The 20795-nt window shown below is 41.9% G+C and overlaps 1 long non-coding RNA gene across 1 annotated transcript in view; it reads left to right on the plus strand.

Moving 5' to 3' along the window:
• Positions 1 to 7551: 7551 nt before the first annotated feature.
• The window catches only part of LOC113893287, a 78136-nt gene continuing 64892 nt past the window's right edge, over positions 7552 to 20795 (plus strand). Inside the window, exon 1 of the long non-coding RNA XR_003511272.1 lies at positions 7552 to 8102. This is a non-coding gene — a long non-coding RNA (uncharacterized LOC113893287). The remainder of the gene's footprint in view (positions 8103 to 20795) is intronic.

A 20795-nucleotide genomic window follows, 5' to 3' on the forward strand; every position in this document is an offset into this window, starting at 1 on the left:
CCATGTGTTTCCTGCTGATGAATCAACCTATAGCCATTTAATAGGTTGATTTAAAACATTTTTTTTTTCTTTTCACAGTTTTGTTTTTCTATTACATACGTGTTTCTCTTTATCCCACATGGAGTATTCTATTCTCCAAGTGAATTCATGAGTGGGGAAGAAGAGAGGACAAAGCAATGAAATGCTGAGCATGGAGTGAGTTGGGGCAAATCCTAAAGCTGTTCACACATGAAGGAACAACAGGGGTGGAGTGTGTGCCTGGTGGGAGCACATGGTGGCTGAGTCATGTGGGGACTAGGGTTCCACACTGGGATCAGAAGCTCTTGGCAGATTAGCAAGAGTTTATCTGTGAGTGTTTTCTGAAGTCACTGGGGTGCCTAAACCATGCCCCCTAATCACACAACAATATCACATCCCGTGACTCAACTTTTAAGACTCTTTTTGATTCATGATCATTATTGCCCCATAAAGATAATTTCCTGAACCGTTTATAGTTTAGAAAAAAACCTGCAAGAAGGTTGAATAGTACAAGGTGGCATCTATAGTTACTTCATTCAGCATCCACATACGGAATACCTGATATGTATTGGCCCTGTTTTTTTCCCTAGGAACTAGAGATAGTAATGGGCCCCTTATCCATGAAGCTTACATCCTAGTGGTGGGTGGGGAGTGATGGACATTCAGCAGATAAGCCAATAAACAAATATGGTGATTTCTGATGGTGATGTTTACCAATGAAATAGACCTGAGAGTTATGATTGCAAGTGATGAGAATGAGGTGGAGGTGGGGGAATTCCAGGCATTGACAGAGGGAACCGAATATGCAAAAACATAGCAGCAGACAACAGTGACTTCCATCCTCGATTCATCAGCCTCAAAGGGTTCTGGGAACAGTGGGAGAAGTTCTGACACCACCGAGGGCCCTCCTGTCAGCTGCTTCACATCAAGGGAAGTCCAAGCGCCCCAGGCAGCCTGGCCTCAACTAAGTACAAAGAAGACCAGGGAAAGAGGTCAATGGAAATTCACCCATATCTGCTTCTTCATTTTACTATTTCATCTCTCCTTTTAGCTCTAGCCACTTCAGAAAAAAAAAATCTCTTCTTTAGGGCAGCTGCATAAACAGTCCCCAGGGAAATGCTGAATAAAAGTGTTTGAGGAACCTGTGTAAATAATTGTGTGAAGTGATACTGTAATTACACTGGGTTTAGATAAAATGCTTCATTAGGGGATGGTGCAGAGAAGGCGATGGCACCCCACTCCAGTCCTCTTGCCTGGAAAATCCCATGGGCGGAGGAGCCTGGTAGGCTGTAGTCCACGGGGTCGCGAAGAGGTGGACGAGATTGAGCGACTTCACTTTCACTTTTCACTTTCATGCATTGGAGAAGGAAATGGCAACCCACTCCAGTGTTCTTGCCTGGAGAATCCCAGGGATGGGAAGCCTGGTGGGCTGCTGTCTATGGGTCGCACAGAGTCGGACACAACTGAAGCGACTTAGCAGCAGCAACAGCAGGGGATGGTGAGCTAGAGAGTCCATTAAGCCAATGGTCTCAATGGGGGTGATCCTTCCTCACCCACAGGGGACATATGGCAAAAACTGAAGATAATTTTAACTCATAACTTGAGATATCAGGTATCTAGTGAGTAGAGGCCAGAGATGTTGCTGAACATGCAACAGTGCACTGGACACTCCCCACAACAAAGGGTTACCTGATCCTGCACTAAGTGCTGAATTGGGGGTGTTCTAGTCCTTCTTACTACCGTGAATTTAATCCTCCACACCAGTCTTCCAGTGTTTCAGGGCACAGAGGAGGTTAGGCACTTCTGAAAATCACTAATCTTCTAGATCCATCATGTGTGCATGCTTAGTCGCTTCAGTCACGTCTGCCTCTTTGAGATCCTATGGACCGTAGCCTGCCAGGCTTCTCTGTCCATGGGGTTCTCCAGGCAAGAATACTGGAGTGGGTTGCTGTGCCCTCCTCCAGGGGATCTTCCCGACCCAGGGATAGAACCCACATCTCTTACGTCTCCTGAATTGGCAGGTGGGTTCTTTACCACTAATGCCACCTAAGAAGCCATCATTGGGGTTCCAATCCCAGCTCTGCATCTTACTGGATGTGTAACTAAACGCGTATATGAGACCTTGGCAAGTCACTTAATTTCTGCCTTTCTGTTTCTTTTAGTTGTAAGATGGAGATAATGCAAGTCATAAAGTGACTTTGAGGAAAAAGTAAAGTGATGTATTTGATTATTAACGAAGTCTGGCATACAGTGATTGCTCAATACACGTTAAATATTTTGTGTGTGTGTGTGTGTTGCAGTTGCCTGGTTTCTGGGAATGTGATTGGTAAATATCAGGAGAGCAGTGTGGGGATCACTTACTCAGTATATACCATCCCCAATTCAATTCCATCCCTTCATTGATTAGCTGCTTCATGCCAGGCATTCTGCTGGGGATTTAGGGATGGATGACAAATATGAAGTAGACAGACATTGTGAAAGTTTTCTCCTTGGGTGCAGCTACATGACGACCCCGGAGAAAATCAGTAGACATACTTGTCTTTCCCTTGGAAAGAGAACTGATGTTTTCAAGCCTTGCTCAAACATCTTGTCTATTTGAAGTGTGTGTGTGTCATTGTACCAGTAGCTGCTGCAGCTGACCCTGAAGCATTATTCAAACTGAACTTAAATTATCTTTGATATCTGCCAGAAGATTTATTAGACAGTTTCTGGGGACAAATCGCTAAGTGAGTGTATTCGTCAGGGTCCTCCAGAGAAAAAAGAACCAACAGGATGTGCATACATGTAGAAAGAGATTTATTTCAAGGAATAGACTCCCATGGTTACGGAGGTTAGCCAGTCTAAAGTCTGCAGAGTAAGCTGGCAGGCTGGAGATTAAGGAAGAGCCACTGCTGCAGATGAGGTCCAAAGGCTGCCTGTCGTCAGAAATTCTTCTTCTTTGGGGAGGGTCAGTCTTTTGTTCTAGTTGGGCCTTCACCTGATGAGATGAGGCCCACCAACACTATAAGGGTCTGTTTCACTTAAAACCCATCATTGAAAATGGCCATCTCGTTCAAAGACACCTTTACAGAAAAATCCAAAATAATTTTTGACTGCATGTTTGGTCATCACGGCCCAGCCAAACTGACACAAAAAATTAACTCTCACAGTCAAGAAGGCAATGTGGTCCAATACTGGTCTAGGAAGTGTTTGAAACCACCTAGGTTTCAAAAGCACTGCTACCTCTAAAGTGTCTCTGTCAGATGTATGCTTGGAGGAACAGGCCAAGTGGCAACACTGGATTTTCAGTTGCACATGTTATCTGGCAGAAGAAACCTCATCACAAAAGTGCGAGCTCCCTTTTTCTAGAACACTGGAGAACCTCTGCTTTTCTCATTGGCAGATCAAGGGCCCACCTTTTATTAATGTCATTCTATACGGCATTTTTTCTGTGATTTTGTCATAGCTGGAAAGGAACAAATCTTCTTTGTGTTTGGATAGTTTTCTTAGATTCTGCCATCTTTTCGAAGCTTATTGATATGGATAAGTTGAAACCTCATTGTCATATTTGTATCTCTTCCTCTCTTAGAATAGTGATTTAAGAGGCTCAACCCTTAACAGGAAATTTCTCCAAGGAAATTGAGCAGAGATATGAAAAATAAATTGTCGTTTGTTTATAATCAAATTCATTCCCCTTTAATAAATTTTGCATTAGAAGCTGCCAAATCCAGTCTCAGCTTCCTGTTTCTCCTGCAACCTGGATACAAAAGCGTTTCATTCAACCACCCCTCCTAAGTGACTGACTCCTTGCCAGGAACTCCCAGCATGCACTGCCATCTGTTCACCTCTCAGCTGCTTGAATCCACTCCCCTTTCTAAATTAATTCTAAAATCTTTTCTTCCAAATGCCAGTCCTTTGCCTAGATGTTTTAGGCAGTATCGGGCTCCATCCACTACTCTCTAGGAGGAAACAACAGCAACGCAACAAAGAAACCAAACTTGTCTCAGTGTATGTATAGCTCAAATAAGTTGCTTAAAAACAGTGCTGCAATCTTGAAGTGTGTATCCCTAACAGAATATCTGAGTCTAATGAGGTTCTTTGATACGAGGTTTGAATTGAAGGACACTTTAGAGCCAAATCCTGTTTTTCTCGTCATCAACTGCTGCTGGATCATCCAGGCATAAAAGTCCTTAGCGCAAGCCTTTGGGGGAGAAACGCTCCCAGATCAATAGTTATTCTTATAGATACTAACACAACATTGTAGAGCAACTATACTCCAATAAAATTAATCAAAAAATAAAGTTATTCCTTATTTTTAAATAGTTAAAATAGTTCTTCTTTATCTTTCTTCCTATTTGGCTCTTGGGTAGAATTAGCCACTTAACTGTTATGTTGGAAGTTTCTTATGAACACCTCTTTGGAAATCAGGAAAGACTGGATTCGAGGACGGAGAAGGAAATGGCAACCCACTCCAGTATTCTTTCCTGGAGAATCCCAGAGACAGAGGAGCCTGGTGGGCTGCCGTCTATGGGGTCACACAGAATCGGACATGACTGAAGCGACTTAGCAGCAGCAGCAGGATTCAAGGAGGAGGAGAAGATGGGGGGATAACCTATTTCTTCTCAAATATTTCTCTATCCTTTGAAGATGCCATGTGAATAAAGGAGTGAGAGGAAAGATGTGTGGTTGCAGGAGGTAACCTTGAGAAAATCCAAGTGTATTTATTTTCTAGAACTGCCATAACAAAGTAGTTGGTTTAAACAACAGATCTGGAGACTAGAGTCCAGGATGAAGGTGCCAACAGGGTTGACTTCTTCTAAGGGCAGTGGGGCTTCTCCAGTGGCTCAGTAAAGAATCTGCCTGCCAAGGCAGGAGATGCTGGTTTGATCCTCGGGTTGGGAAGATCCCCTGGAGAAGGAAATGACAACTCACTCCAGTATTCTTGCCTGATAAAACCCATGGACAGAGGAGCCAGGCGGGCCACAGTCCATGGAGTTGCAGAGTTGGACATGATTTAGCAACTCAACAACAACAACAAAGGCTGTGTGAGAGAATCTGCTCCCTTCCTGCTTCCTGGTTTCTGAGGATTTGCTGGGCATATATAGTCTTCCTGGGCTTAGGCGTGCTTTATCCTGAATTCTGCCTTCATAGTCACTTAGCTGTCTCCCTGTGTGCCTATTTGTCTCTGTATCCACATTTCTCCTCTTTAACGAGGGCACAGTTATGTTGGAGTAGGGCCCCACCTCATGACCTCACCTTAACATGATCATCTGCAGACTCATGTTTCCAAATAAGGTTACATTCACAGGTATTGGATGTTAGGACCTCAACATCTTTGGGAGGAAACCATTCAGCTCATAACACTTGGATTGACTGGAGATGGAAAAATCCATTTTATTCTCCTGCGCTGAACTTGGATGCAGAAGTTTCGGGGCTGTGCATGAACGTTGCCTGTTGCTCAGCATCACAACTCACCACAGCAAAGGCTGCTCTTTTCCACCTGTCTTGTGTTTATATTCTCCTATATAAAATTGCTTATTGCTTTGTTACTATCAGTGTAACTTTCTCCAAGGGAATGACTGTGTATGGTTTTGGAAAAGATGAATGAAATGAAATTTTCCATTTCAAGTATGAGAAATTGATCCAAACCACACAGTACTTCAGCAAGTAAGGATTGCTTTTAGATTCTTGCTAGCTGTTCTTTCACTCACAATTCCCCATCTCCATCCCATGCAGGCATTCATATAATTCTAAAGCACACACATGCATCTGCATGCAGACAGACAGACACACACACACAAAGTATGGTTTCTCAAAAGAGGACCTTGCTTTGGTCTGAAACAAGGCTACCCAAACAAGGTATTGGTTTTAATTCCTCTGATATAAAGGATTTCTTTTATCTTCTTTTGTTGTTGTTGTCTGTTTGGTTTTGTGTGTACGTGTGCATGTGTGTTTTATTAGCCTTCACTGGTAGATGATCGTCTCTTAGATGCCCAACCAGCTGTCTGCCAGCAGGAGAGGAAAAAGATAAACCTCTACTGGTTTCCGCCAGAGAAAACCTGCTTTATCTCACGGAGCCGAGCTGCCAGGTGGGGTTGAGTAAACTCTGGGGTTACGATACAGTTGAGGCACAAAGTTCACCACCAACGTAAACCAGCCAGCCCAGTTCTGCTTTTTAATGTGTTCTAAACTGACAGAACTGAGCAATGTAAACAAGGGTGAAGCAAGAGCTTCAGGGGAAAAAGGGGCCGAGATCTATTGACGACTAATGGGTGAATGGCTACTTCAGCATCCTTATGCTTGGAAAACCATTTTGTTAACTTGCCCACAAAACTTACTTGGAAATTAAGGCTGAGAGGGGAGAAGGTATGTGGAAGTTTTAAGAGAGAAATTGTCCGTTGCCTGCTGGGCTTACAGAGTTAGAAGGACTTTATTATTAGAGCAACCGCTTCAACTGTCTTGCCTTCTTAGGCGAGGAAATGGACACTCGGGTAAATTAAATGCATGGGGCTGTATGCTTTAACGCAAAGTTTCGGGACCTTGGGTCGATGTCTGTAACTTTGTAAATGGAGATACTAATAGGTGAACACTGCAGGTGATGGTTGTTATGGGGCTCTAATGAGAGAGCATGGTCTGCATTCCTAATGTGTCACCTTGTGAGTTACCTTTCCTCCTCAGACCAGGTTACTCAGCTAATTAGTCCCAGAAGAGGGACTTGACATCATTTCTTAGCTGGATGTTTTACCTTTGCCCGTGTTACCTCAGCTAAGAAGCACATGATTTTGGAAATCCCCAAAAGAATGAGCTCTACGGTTAAATGAAAAGTTGTTTCCAGCGGCTCCACCAGCAACTTTCGCCAGAGCTGTTAATGATTAACCAAGGGGAGTGACTGGATGGAACCTTATCCAGGCCTCTCCAGTGTGTTCCTTGCCAGAAACGGTGTGAGAGGCAGCCAAAAGAAGGATGAGAGGAGAAAGCCAGGGGCCTGTGAAAACACATATGCGTGATCGAACGTCCTGGCTCTTGGACAGATGGAGCCGTGAGACACAGAAGCACTTTCTCCGTTTGTGTGTTTACGGCGTCAGGACCTCATTTAGGATCCACATTGAGAAGAGTGGACCAAGGCTCTCGGCTTTCTCAGTGGTGTTTACTTGCTCGATAGATAAAATTGATTAGTGACTTTCTGCAGCCTTATCTGAATCCCAGTCACTGTTTTGATGTTGTGACCTTAGTAAGGGATCACGTACAGTGGGTTTTGGAAGAGAATGGGGATGAATGGAGGGGGCGGAAGAGAAGGAGTGTGTTTGAGCATCAAGCACTGCTGTCCATGGTCTGGTGCTTGGCAATGCTGCACCAAGACGGGAGGTCAAAGAATGCTTAAGTTAGATACAAAAATAGAAGAAGAACCGAGGGTCCCTATCTTCTCTCTAAAACACCAGTGAAGAAATTGTTAAGTGCCAGTGGTGGGCTGCCAGGTGAAGCCTGTGTCCCCAGCTCTGTTCACTTTCACCGTTTAGTTCCACTGAGCAGTTGGTAACATGGCTATATCACTGGAAGCTGTCCTTTTCTCAGGAATGATCAAAATTTTGTCCAACAGTGTTGTCAAAGTAAGGCCAGATCATTTTCCCACCCAGTTTCAGAATGAGAGGTCAACGTGCTCCAGGTGATGTGAATTGATAGCCACCCCAAGTTATCAAACACTCAGAGGCTGTCATGGCCACCACCGTGCACCAATTGCTCAATGGCTCCTTGTTGAACAAATAAGCGACAGAAGAGGCTAATGATGAAGGCCGTTGCCCTTGATCTAGATGACTCACACCAACCTTGACTTGTTGGGCAACTGTAGTTTTATTGATGGTAACTTGCTGAATTCCACCTTTTAGATCCAGACACTAAAGAAAACAAAGCGCCATCACTAAAAAAGCAAATGAGATGAATGATTTCATTTGAATTTTTCAAATGTTCAGCTCTCAAGTTAACAGAGGTTTAAGTGGGACTCCTCTCTTGTCGAAAGTAAAGATATTAATATCTTCACTGTAGGGTTGCTGTGAAGATTAATAAGTCAATACATGCTTAGGACACGGCCTGTCAACAGTGAGGGCTCAGTAAGTATTAGATTTTATATTACCATGTTTGAGCTTGCTTTTGAAATAGTTTTTCTTTTCTGTTTATAATTTTTCACATGCACACATTATATAGTTTTGCATAAATGCATCTGTTATTTCACACATGTATTTATCTGTTGCTTAGAGAAGCCTTGTTTCTTTCTTTTTTTTATTGAAATACAGTTGATTCACAAAGTTGTGTTCATTTCAGGTCTACAACATATCAACAGGTCAAAACTAACTATGCTCAATATTTTGTAACAGCCTGTAAAGGAAAACAATTTGAAAAAGTATATAATGATAACTGAATCAAAATATTGATTACAAATATTTGTTACAAAATATTGAGCATAGTTAGTTTTGTTTTATTCCTGATGTTTAGCCTCATCTTCCCTCTCTTTTCTCCTCTGCATCCCCTCTGCACCCCTCTCTGGCATGGAACTATTGCTAGTGACCTGATGCATGCTTCCACGTTTTCCCCCTCGCTCATATGATCACATATATACATATTACACTTACACATGTTTATGGGGGTGATCTATTTAACTTGTTTTATGAGCACTGAATATGCACATTTTCTTTCTCTTGCTAGTTTTTACTATTTCTTTGCCTGCTCTGAGTCTTAGTTGTGGCACACGGGATCTTCGATCTTTGTTGTGGCATGTGGGATCTAGATCCCCGACCAGAGATTGAAACCAGCCCCCCTGCATTGAGAGTGCAGATTCTTAGCCACTGGACCACCCTGTTATTATTATTTTTCTCATTTATGATGTATGTACAGAAATCTCTCCAAAGTGACTATTCAGTTGTAACTCTTTTTTTTTGGAGTGGATATGTAATAACTCATGGTATGGATGAGCTGTAATCTATTTAGATGTTCTCACTGCTGAACATTTACTGGGATCCCTGTCCCCCTCTCCTTTTCTTGCTATGAATATGTGTTCTCTTACATTTGCCCCTGTGCTCTGATGATCTTGGAGGTGTCAAGAGGAGATTGCAATGTTGAATGGCACATATAGATATGTGTTTAATTTTTTATATATGCTGCTAAATGGCTTGTCAAAAAGTTTTAACAGCTAAATTCCTCACAGCAATGTATAAGCAGCAATTTTTCCATATAGCCATCACCAGTAGAACTTATTGATCATTTCATTTTTTTTGCCACTCTGATGGGTATAATATACATTGTTGTTATTTTAATTTGCATTTCCCTGACTGATTTAATGCGAGCATGTTTTTGTTTTCCATGTGGGTTTATTCCTCTGTGAATTTCTTGTTTCTTTATTCATTTTCCTATGAGTTTGTCTACTTTTGTCAATTTGTAAAAACAAAACAAAAACTGTTGTCATCTGTGGTACAAATATTCCTGAACCTATCCTTTGTCGATTTATCTGGTAAGGGAAACTTTCTTTTGTCAAAAAAAGATTTTAAATCCTTATATGAGCAAATTTGTTGGTTGTTATGTAGCTAAGCTGTGTCTGACTCTTTTATGACCCCATGGGGTGTCAATGGGATTTTCCAGGCAAGAATACTGAAGTGGGTTGCTATTTCCTTCCCCAAGGGACCTCCCTGATCTTTTCTTTATAGCTTCTGTATTAGATCAAGAAATGCATCAGTCAAGAAAGTTGGCTTTCACTGGTGGTTTGTACATATAAGCACATATAATGTGCTGGATTTTCTTGAAAGTATTTTTTTGTACAATTGTCTTTAATTTGGTCATTTATTTTTGGAGCTGATATAAGACTGAGTTCAATTGTTTTTAAATGCAGTTGAATAGCCGTGCCATAACCAGTAAAATGCATATATGAATGTATGTGCACATATATGTATTCATATACAAATGGTCCTGACTTACAAGAGTTTGATTTTATGATGGTGCAAAAGTGATATGCATTCAATAGAATCTGTACTTCGAATTTTGATCTTTTCCTGGGTTAGTGCTATGTGGTCTGATATTTTCTCAAGATGCTGGGCAGCGACAGCAGCTCCCAGTCAGCTCTGCAAACACAGCTGTGAACAATCGATACACTTACAGCCATTCTGGACCCACACAACCGTTCTGTTTTTCACTTTCAGTACAGTATTCAATAAATCACATGAGATATCCAGCACCTTATTACAAAACAGGCTTTGTGTTAGATGATTTTGCCAACTGAAGGCTAACGCAAGTGTTCTGAGCACGTTTAAGGTTGGTTAGGCTAAACTGTGATGTTTGGTAGATTAAGTGTATTAAATGCATCTTTGACTTTTATGGCATTTTCAATTTATGATAGGTTTATCAGGATGTAATCCAATCATAAATTAAGGAAAATCATTATGTATGTGTGTATATATACCATATGTATGTCTGTACATATATATATATATGTGTCCATATATGTATAAGTATGTATGGTGTGTGTGTGTGCATCTCCATATAGGTATATGAATAGATATACATCCATGTGTGTATGTGTGTGTGTGCTCAGTGGTATCCTCTGTCCATGGGATTTTCCAGGCAAGAATACTGGAGTGGGGTATTACTCCAGGGAATGTTCCCAACACAGGGATGGAACCCATATCTCTTGCATCTCCTGCATTGGCAGATGGATTCTTTACCACCATACCTCCTGAGAAGCCCATATATCCATATATAATTATAATATATCTCAAAATATATGTGTGTATATATATATACATACTGGTATGTATATGTATACAAAATTTTTTGATTCTCTGTATAGTTTCACTGAATTCCACTACTACCTGTAGGCCTCGTAAAACATTTGATTAAGGATTTGAAGAGAAATCTGAATTAGTATGAAAAGGAAAAAGCTATGTTTAAGCCCCCAGAACCCCAACATTTCCTTTTAAATCTTTTGACCCTGTGACACTATAATTCATCCTCTCTTCTCAAAGCGAGCCACTATCTTTTTTCATGGATGTTGTTCTTGTACTACTTACCTCTGTTAGCCATCACATGAGTTTGTTCATGTCGGGTTGGACTCAAAAGAGTCGACACAACTCCTGTCCTCACTTTCTTTCTATAGAAAGCAGCCACAGAAGCAATAGACTCTCAGATTGGTTGTTAGAGAAGAAATAGTTAATGTATCGTTTTCCTCCTTAACATCTTTCATCACATAGCCTATTTTGGTGTTTTGGTACCTGAAACCCCATTTTGCTTATGGCTACATTAAAATGTGAATATTCATTTTGGAGATTTGCTGGCGACAGTTATGCCAGTAAAATCAAAGAGCTACATCCAAGCATTTCAGAAAAGCACAATTATATGTACTTAGAAATATTTCCTAATAATCTAGGTTTATTTCAACATGAATTCTATATAAAGTCACAGGGGAAAGAAAAGACATAGCAATTTAATTATTTAACCTAAAGTGTAACACGCTATAACTGTTCTCCTTTATCCAAGGACAACGTGTCTCATACTTGAAAGTGACTAAAGGGCAATGATTCTTTATGAGTTTTTCCCTTCGGTGACCTTTATAAAAAGTCTAAGGTAAAGTTCTAAGTCAGGGCATTCCTCCTTCCCCTCACTTCTCTCAAAGAAGTATTAGAGAAGTGTCACTTCTACAAACCAAGTCTGGACTCAATGCCAAAGCAACTTTAAGGAACAGAATTTTATATGCAGATTGCCTAACCCAAGACAACTTTATAGTTCCTAGAACATGCTTTTTCAGTATTGTTCCTTGCTCAATTTTATTACATAAAGCAGTCCTTTTCCTCTTTCTCTTTTGTACTTAAATGAGAAAATAGATTTGCTTCTTCTCATCCCAGAAATGTACAGAATCATAAGGTGTTAAAATTGTCAGGGACATTATAAGCCAGGCAACCTTAGAAATTGTCTACTTTAAACTCTTGCTGAATGATTCTTTTCTCTCTTTTTTTTTTTTTTTTTTTAGAGCCCCAGTTGATTCAAGGGAAGGCAAGATTCTGTGAATGCCTGGACTCCGTTTCATGTCCTACTTCTGTCTTCCTCTGATCTTTGTTTAAATGGCTCTGCCAGGAGGACTTTCCAGGGGGTGGGGTTGTGTGCTCAAACACATGTGAGAATCCACGTGTGTCCTGCGTTTTCTGGAGAGGTGATTTTTGGCAGGGGATTTTTGCTCCATGGAGGGAGAGTGTATGAACATTTTTTTTTTTCCCCTACTCAGCACAACGGTAGTTCCCTACCGACTGGTATCTGTTTTGAAGTCACATGGCAAAGGGGATTTCTGTCAATGTTTATTCATTGCACATTCAAATATGACACTCTGATGACCATTCACAGGATCACATCAGTGTTAGTATACAATTTTTCTGCCAACAATGGGAAGTTTATTCCCAGAGCTAAAGTTGCTTTATTTGAAAATGCAGGAGGTTTCATGCACAATAGGCATATTTTAGAGCTTATTTTTTAAATATTAAATTTATTTAGTTATTTTATTTTTAAATTGTATAAGATGACTGCTTGGCTGAGCCTATCTGAAATGTTTCTTAATCGGTACCACATTGATTAGTGAATACCTTCATGGTACAAGAAGATGATGGATAAAATGACTTTATCTATCACTACCCTAACATAAATTGAAACATTTTTACTCCTGTTTGGGGCCCCACCCTGTGGAAAGAGAAAACATCTCTGCTCTATTATATGGGGTAAGTGCATGTGACTTGATTTGGCCAATGAACTGAGACTGACAGCCACTTTCTATCAGAGGATTTCAGAGCCAGTGTGAGGTCCGTCACTCCTGCTTTTCACTCTGCCCCATAACCGCCTGTGTTCCAGGTAGAGGATCTGTCATCCAGATCCCCCTGTAAACAAAAAGTAGACCAAAGCCACAGGTGACATGGGACATGAGCAAGAAATCAAGCTATATTACTGTGAGCCCCTGAGATCTGAAGTCCATTTGTTACTGCAACGTAATCTTGCTCATCCTGACTCATGCAGACTGCATACCAGAAAGAGTGAACAGAACCTAAGTTCAAATCCTGGTTCTGCCTTTAAATAGTGATGTGAACTTGGACATTTCTAAAACATTGGTGACCTTCACAACTTGAACTTCGGTTTCCCCAGGAATGGATACAACGACCATCACCTTGTGGATCTCACAGAAGATGGATATGAGGCTAAAATGACACTGTTTATATTATCATACACTGGAAAGTGTATAAATGCAAGGCACTAGAACAATTGGATTTTCCATTTTTTAGTGAGTGGCATATACTAATCTTTTCTTCTTTCTTTATTTATGGCTGAATTGGGTCTTCAGTGCTGTGTGCAGGCTTTCTCTAGTTTGAGCTGGGATGACTCTTCATTGCGATTCAAGGGCTCCTCGTTGCTATAGCTTTTCTTGTTGTGAAGCAAGGGCTCTATGGCACTCGGGCTTCAGTAGTTGTGGTGCATGAGGTTAGTTGCTCCAAAGCACGTGTGATTTTCCCGGACCAGGGATCAAATCCGCATCTCCTGCGCTAGCAGGCAGATTCTTAACCACTGGACCACCAGAGAAGTCCATTATCTTAGCTTTTTTTCAACTTTGAAATAAGTACACATTCTAAAATGTATCATCCACCCAAAGCTTTATAAACCATTAAGTGCAGACACTTCCATATACCGTCTGAGAAAGGCACTTCTGACTGTAGAAGACCATTCTTTTTAAGCATCCAGCTTTGAAAAGAGCACACGTGAAGTAATGTTGAGCCATGTGGATACTTGCCTGGCCAAGATGATCAGCCTGATTATTTTTCCTGAGCTATAAGGCCAAACTGCTTCACTTTTGGAGAAAACATTATTAATGATACGAACACTATTATATTTATTTTACTAGGAAGAATTAGTGGAAAGAACATTAGCTTTCGAAACATAGACCTGGCACTTGGTAGTCATTCAGTAAATATTTATTGACTAAATGACCAAATCAGCTCAAATCTCACCAACAATTTCTGACTATGTGATTTTGTGCAAGACATTTAACCTCTCTGAGTTTCCGATTATTCACTTGCAACATACAAAATAATAATCTCCTCACAGGGCTTTTTTTTTTTTTAAAGGATTAATGAAGTGATTGATGTATGAGATCTCTCAAAGTGCTCAGTAAAAATTTAATAAGCATGGAAGTTTAGTTGATTAGCTATGCTATGTCCTAGAGTGCGTAGCCAGCTTGTAGAAAAAAGAGTTGGCTTTTGATATTGTTTGCAATGTTCCATTAACGAAGTTTTGAGATTCCTTTGGAAAAAATCAATTCCATTTTGATAAGACCACGCTTTCTTTGCCACAGAAGCAATACCATATGTGTGCACCTGAGGAAAGAATTTAAAATGCTTTTGACATGCAAAGGCTTCCAGGGCTCTGCTTTGGAAAAGCTCTCCTAACAAAAGGGACCACACTGCCTCCCATTGCCTGGTTTCTGGGTTGGTTTTCCATCTCTTCTTCACAGCACTGCCTTTATCTCTCAGTGCCTGTTATCTGCCTCTTTAATACACTTACTTGCCGGTCCCTGAAAGGCCCTGCTGTAGATGTCCTTAGGAACTTCCATCAGCAACAATAAGGTGGGTGGCAAACTTTTAAAGGATCTGCATCAACAAAAAGGGAGGAGAGAAGGAACCGATGACACACATGGTGATTTTCTAGGTATTTAGCATTCATTTAATCCTGGTAGCAGCTCTGTGCAGTCAGTGGCTTTATTTATTTATTTCAATGGTGATTTTAAAACAAGGACATCAAAGTACAAAGAGTTTCAGGAATCTGCCCAAAGTCATACAATCAGTAAGTGGTATGGCTCGAAAGTGAAAGTGAAAGTGAAGTCGCTCATTCATGTCCGACTCTTTGCAACACCATGGACTGTAGCCTACCAGGCTCCTCTGTCTATGGGATTTTCCAGGCAATAGTACTGGAGTGGATTGCCATTTCCTTCTCCAGGGGATCTTCCCAACCCAGGGATCAAACCTGGGTCTCCCGCATTGTAGACAGACGCTTTACTGTCTGAGCCACCAGGGAAGTCACTGTCTGAGCCACCAGGGAAGTCGAAATTGAACACAAATCTGTTTAGGTCCAAAATCATGTTCTTTCCTTGCCATTACCTTGCCTGCTCTTTACTGACATCTCCCTACCTCTATGCATGGTGCAACGAAGATGTTCAGACAGCACGGTGTGTTGTGGAGAGAGCCGTCTAAGCTAGAGAACCTGGCTTCTTACGCTAATAAAGTCATTTACTACCTATGAACCCTTGAGCAGTTTATTTATCAACTCTGTGTCTCAAGTGCTTCACTGCTCAAGAGAGAAAAGTCATCCCTTTCTGGCAATGTCAGCAAGGAAACTAGACACAGTATAAGTAGACTGAGTGCCCGGCATAGAAGACCTTCAGTCAGTGAAAGCTACTGATGCCGTTATTGTTGCCCTCAAACGAATCCCTGAATAGGATGATTCACTCTACAAAGCCGTGTTGGGTGAGTGTTCAGTGGGTGGTATAGATACAATGCAGATTTGAAAGGAGGTGCAAGAGAGATTATTTCTTGCTTGAAGAACTGTGTAAGAGTGAAGCCTAGACAGTCACAGGAGTGCAGATTCCACAATGGTAGAAATTGTGCCTGCCTTTCTTTTCCTTAGCATTATTTCTCTAGGGCTGAGGACAACAGATTGGAGCACTAAGTGGATACTCCTTTAAAATGTACTGAATGATCGAATGAAAGTTGATCCTTGATAATGCATTTTGAAGGGGCAGTGAAGTGAAAGTCACTCAGTTGTGTCCGACTCTTTGAGACCCCATGGACTATACAGTCCATGGAATTCTACAGGCCAGAATACTGGAGTGGGTAGCCTTTCCCTTCTCCAGGGGATTTTCCCAACCCAGGAATCAAATCGGAGTCTCCTGCATTGCAGGCGGATTCTTTACCAACTGAGCTACCAGGGAAGCCTGAAAGAGACTGGAGGGAAAAGCAAAAGGTGATTGTAAAAAGTAGGTGGGTCAGAAAACCTACAACATTTATCGAAGATGAAAAGGAAGGTGATACAGCTGGAGGAGAGGTGGTTGGGTGGGTAAATCAAGAGATCACAAAAAATGGGAGTTTCAAATAGAACATGATAGTCAGCGGGATGGAATCCTGCAGAGAGGTTGAAGAAAGGCTAATTTAGTCATCGGGCAATAAAGAGACCCATCATTGTCCTTATTTTAGGATAATTAGAGTACTAACTCATCTGAGTGTTGTGAAGATTAAATGAAATATTATTTGTAAGGAGCTTGGCCTAGTGCCTGGCCCATATCAGGCACTCAGTACATTAGTTATTATTCACATCAAATTGTTGTTTTTAACTTTGTGATGTTTCGGCTGGTGATGCTAACAGAGGCCACTGTGGAGGTGGAGGCAACAGGCCAGGGGGAGAATGGATGCCAATATTTATGGAGAACCTGTAAGTATAAAGCATGAGCCAGGCTTGCTGGGTTCACAGAGAAAAAACCTTCCTCCTACTGATTCTCGAAACACCGAAACATCCCTCAAGGACTTTACTGCCAGGTGTAGAGTTAATGTCTGCATAACAGGCATATCGTCACAAGCCAGTTTTGTAAGTTGATCTTTGGGACCCCTTCCTGTGACTTCTCCCAAAAAAGGTTAGTTTCTCTCCTGCATCCAAATGCCATCCTGGGGGAAAAAAAGAAGAGGAGTTGGGAGATCTAAGGTCTGGCCTTTATCCAAATGTTCCTGACTTATCTAAGGCAACTATTTCAATTCCATGATCAATCTGAGATAACAAGATTGGACTAAAATTTACTTTGATTTTTTTCCACTGCTTGCAGCAGCATAGAGTCTCATGAGGAAGAACAGAAAAGTTGTAGACTAAATAAAGAACAGTTTTAGAACAAATGTTCTCTGCATAGCTGAGTGTTGGGTTAGCAGTTTTATGACCCACTATGTGAGTACTTAGATAACTATAATGCAAGGTAGAAAGTGATAAACATAGAGTACATAAGTGTTATGGGAATTCGGAGGAAGTATTTCAGCGAATTCAGGAAAGGCTTTGTGGAGGAGATAGAATTGGAGTTGTTTTTCACTCCAAAATTGATCTTGAAAACTTTAAAACAAGCAGAAAAAGGGAAAGAATTATAAAATGAATAGCTGTATACCTTTCAGTGAGATTCAACATTCAGCCTTGCTTTGATGTTTACTGTCTCTCTATATGCATACATATATACATATTACATATTTTTCAGAAGCGTTTGAGAGTAAGTTGCAGATAACATTCCTGAATAATCAGTGTGCATCTCTTAAAAACAAGGACCTTCTCTGGTATAACCACAACATCACTATCACTGAAGAAAGTGAGGAGTCATGATGGAGCTGGATTTTGGAGGAAAGACAGAGTTGGGTTTTTGATGACCAGTGGTAGGTCTTCTTGGGTAGGAAATGCTGCGCGGGTCAAGCCTGGATGTAGTGACCTTAGACCAGTGTATTTTAATCCCTTCCTCTGATGAGAAGCTGCTCCAGAAAGCCCAAGTGATTTGCCACAAAGGTAGTTTGGAAAGAGCTGGAGCCAGCAGCCGCATTTCCTGATGCCTTTTACCTTGCTCCCCACCACACTCCTCTTGCTGGCTAAATTTAGAACACAACGCTCTTGGTTCTTACACAGGCCCACTTTGAAATCAGTCTCAGTTTAAAAAGTTTTTTGGATGGCACCTTTCTGTGTGGGTTTCCAAGATGTTGCCAAGCTGAATCTTGCCAGTTCTCCTGGAAGATCAAGGTTGAAACAGGTGGAGAAACAGAAATAGGGATGACTAACTGCACAATAAGTCATGGAAAAAGCCAGGAGGGATGTCTCAAGTTCCTGAAAAACAAACAAACAAACACTGCTGAAGCCTGCACCAGCCTCGAGTTCTGTTCTAACCCGCCGCACCCCTCAACCCTTCCTCTACCCCCGCTTCCCACAGCCAAAGAGGATTCAGCAGATATAGGGGGGCGAGGGCATTGCTGAGCTGTGAGTTAGGACTCCTGAGTGCTGTCGCGTGCCTTTGCTTCTGATTATTGGCATGACTTTACACAGTGGTTCTCAATCAGGGCTGACTTTGTCCTCCAGGGAATATTTGGCCATGTCTGGAAATTGTTGGGGACACTCCTAAATGTCCCAGAGTGCACAGGACAGCCCCCCAACAACAAAGGGCTACTCAGTCCAAAATGTCAGTGCCGCTGATGGGGTAGAGGAAGAGGCTCAAGAGGGAGGAGCTACATGCATACTCACAGCTGATTTATTTCATTGACAGCAGAAACTAACACAACCTCATAAAGCAGTTATATTCCAATAAAATCAAGTCAGTAAAGAAAAGATACCATTTTGGACAAATTACTGATTTTCTTCAGTACTCAATATTCTTGCTTCGAAATGGGAACAAGTGGTTTTCCATCGTAAGACTGCTGAAGAATCCCCTGAGATGCTTGTTTAAAAAGGCAGGTTTCTGTCCCCATCTTCAGGGATTCCTAGTCAGCCCACATGGCATGCCTTGAGAAAAGCTGTTCTGAATAGTTCCTAAGGACCTTCTCTGCCCTCCCCTTTTCCAATTCTAAGAATGTAGATGAGCAACAAATGTATGTCAGAGTTCCTGCCTGAGCACAGGATGAATATGGTAACACGAAGTGCTAATCTTCCTTCAGACCTCCTCACGCACACGTGTTCCTCCATGCCCACGGGCCACACAGAGTGGTCGAGCGTGTGCATGGTGAGGTTTGAGGCCTGCCCATCTCTCCAGCTCGTTGCACACTCCAGACATGGAGCTGCCTCTCACTTCCTCTCAGGCGCTGTGCTTCCTCCTGCCTTTGGCTGCTTCCCATTTGCTGGGCTCTGTCTGCCTCTTCCTCCTCCTACTTCTAAAACATGCACTTTGGCTAAAGCTTACTCATCCTCAGGTTACAAGTTACCCATCACTTCCCTGGGGAAGCCCCCATTGCTTCCCAACAACCTTACTCATTACACGTCATTGCAATTGCTTACGTTTAACCAGATCTGTCAGGGGACTTCCCTGGTGGTCCAGTGGCTAAGACTCTGCTCCCAATGCAGAGGGCCTGGGTTCGATCCCTAGTCGGGGAATTAGATCCCACTTGCCGCAACTAAAGATCATGCATGCCACAATGAAGGTCAATGATCCCGAGGACCATAATTAAGACCCAGCACAGCCAAATAAAATAAATAAATAAATGAACAGATCTGTCAGCCCTGCTAGACTTTAAGCTCTGCCAGGGTGCAGACACTGTCCTTCTGATGTGTTATTAATCGCCAGCCCCTACATGGTGCCTGAAATTTTAGAAGGGCTCAATAAATACTTGTTGAATGATGAAATGATTGATTGAATGAATGATTAAGAGCAGATAAGTAAGGGTGAGTGGGTTAGTGATTACAAAAAGGGGAGGATGCAACATACAGGATCCTGCTTGCACAGAAACTGGGTTTGGCCTGGGTCGGGGGGACATTGAGTGCAGCCATGTAAAATACTGATTCTCACTGAAACTTCTCTCTTTCCAGTATGACAACACGTGACTTTTTTTTTTTTTAATTTAGTTTTTTGACCACATGGCATGTGGGATCTTGGTTCCCCGACCAGGGATTGAATCAATATCCACCCCCCCACCCCCAGCTTTGGAAGTGCAGTCTTAATCGCTGGACTGCCAGGGAAGTCTACGCCTGAATTATTTGAATAAAAATGGGATCTTGAACTTCCCTGGTGGTCCAGTGGTTAAGAGTCCTCCTGCCAATGCAGGAGACACAGGTTCCAACCCTGGTCGGGGAAGACCCCACATGCTTCCAGGCAACTAATCTTGAGTGCCACAACTACTGAGCCTATGCATCCCAGAGCCTGTGCTCTACAACAAGAGAAGCCACCGCAATGAGAAGCCTGCACATCACGAGAGAGAAGCCCCTGCTCACTGCAACTAGAGAAAGCCTGCACACAGCAACAAAGACCCGGTGCAGCCAAAAGTAACAAAGCAAATAAAATTCAATGTCTTTGTAAACAGTGAGATCTTTCCTTGTTAAGAGTCCGTGGTGACTTTCTGTTAAGTGTGTGGTAGGGTCTGAAGACCTCAGCATGACATACGAGTCCACGGAAGTCTGACTCCCATGTTCCTTCTTCCCCCACCACCTCCTCCATCCATCCCAGACATACTCTGCTTTAATCATATCAGATGTTTCATCCTCTCTGAAATATACATGAAGCTCCCATCCTCCCACCTGGCCAACTCCTACTTGTATTTTAAAACTCAGGTTAAAATGTCACCTCCTCTGTAAAGACTGTTTTTGTTCAGTCCCACTGGGTTGGACACTCAGCATTTTGAGCTTCAATAATGCTGTGTCTTTATGTAGCACTTAGAGTATAATTTTTTTTTTTCAAATTTTAACTTTTTATTTTGTGTTGGGGTATAGCCAATTAACAATGTTGTGGCAGCTTCAGATGAACAGTGAAGGGACTCAGCAATACATATGCATGAATCCATTCTTCCCCTAAATTCCACTCCCATCCAGGCTGGCATATATCATTGAGTAGAGTTCCATGTGCTATACAGTAGGTCTTTGTTGGTTATCCATTTTGAGTATAGAAATGTGTCTATGACCTTCCCAAGTAGAACATAATTATTTGTTTACCTGTGTGTGCCGCTCTCACTAACAGATGAGCAGCTCTCTGAGTGGGGGCTCTGTGCAACTCACTCATCTTTTACTTCCTACTATAGTGCCTAGTCACC

This window comes from Bos indicus x Bos taurus, chromosome 5 (genome assembly GCF_003369695.1).
Source record: "Bos indicus x Bos taurus breed Angus x Brahman F1 hybrid chromosome 5, Bos_hybrid_MaternalHap_v2.0, whole genome shotgun sequence".
NCBI lineage: Eukaryota > Metazoa > Chordata > Mammalia > Artiodactyla > Bovidae > Bos > Bos indicus x Bos taurus.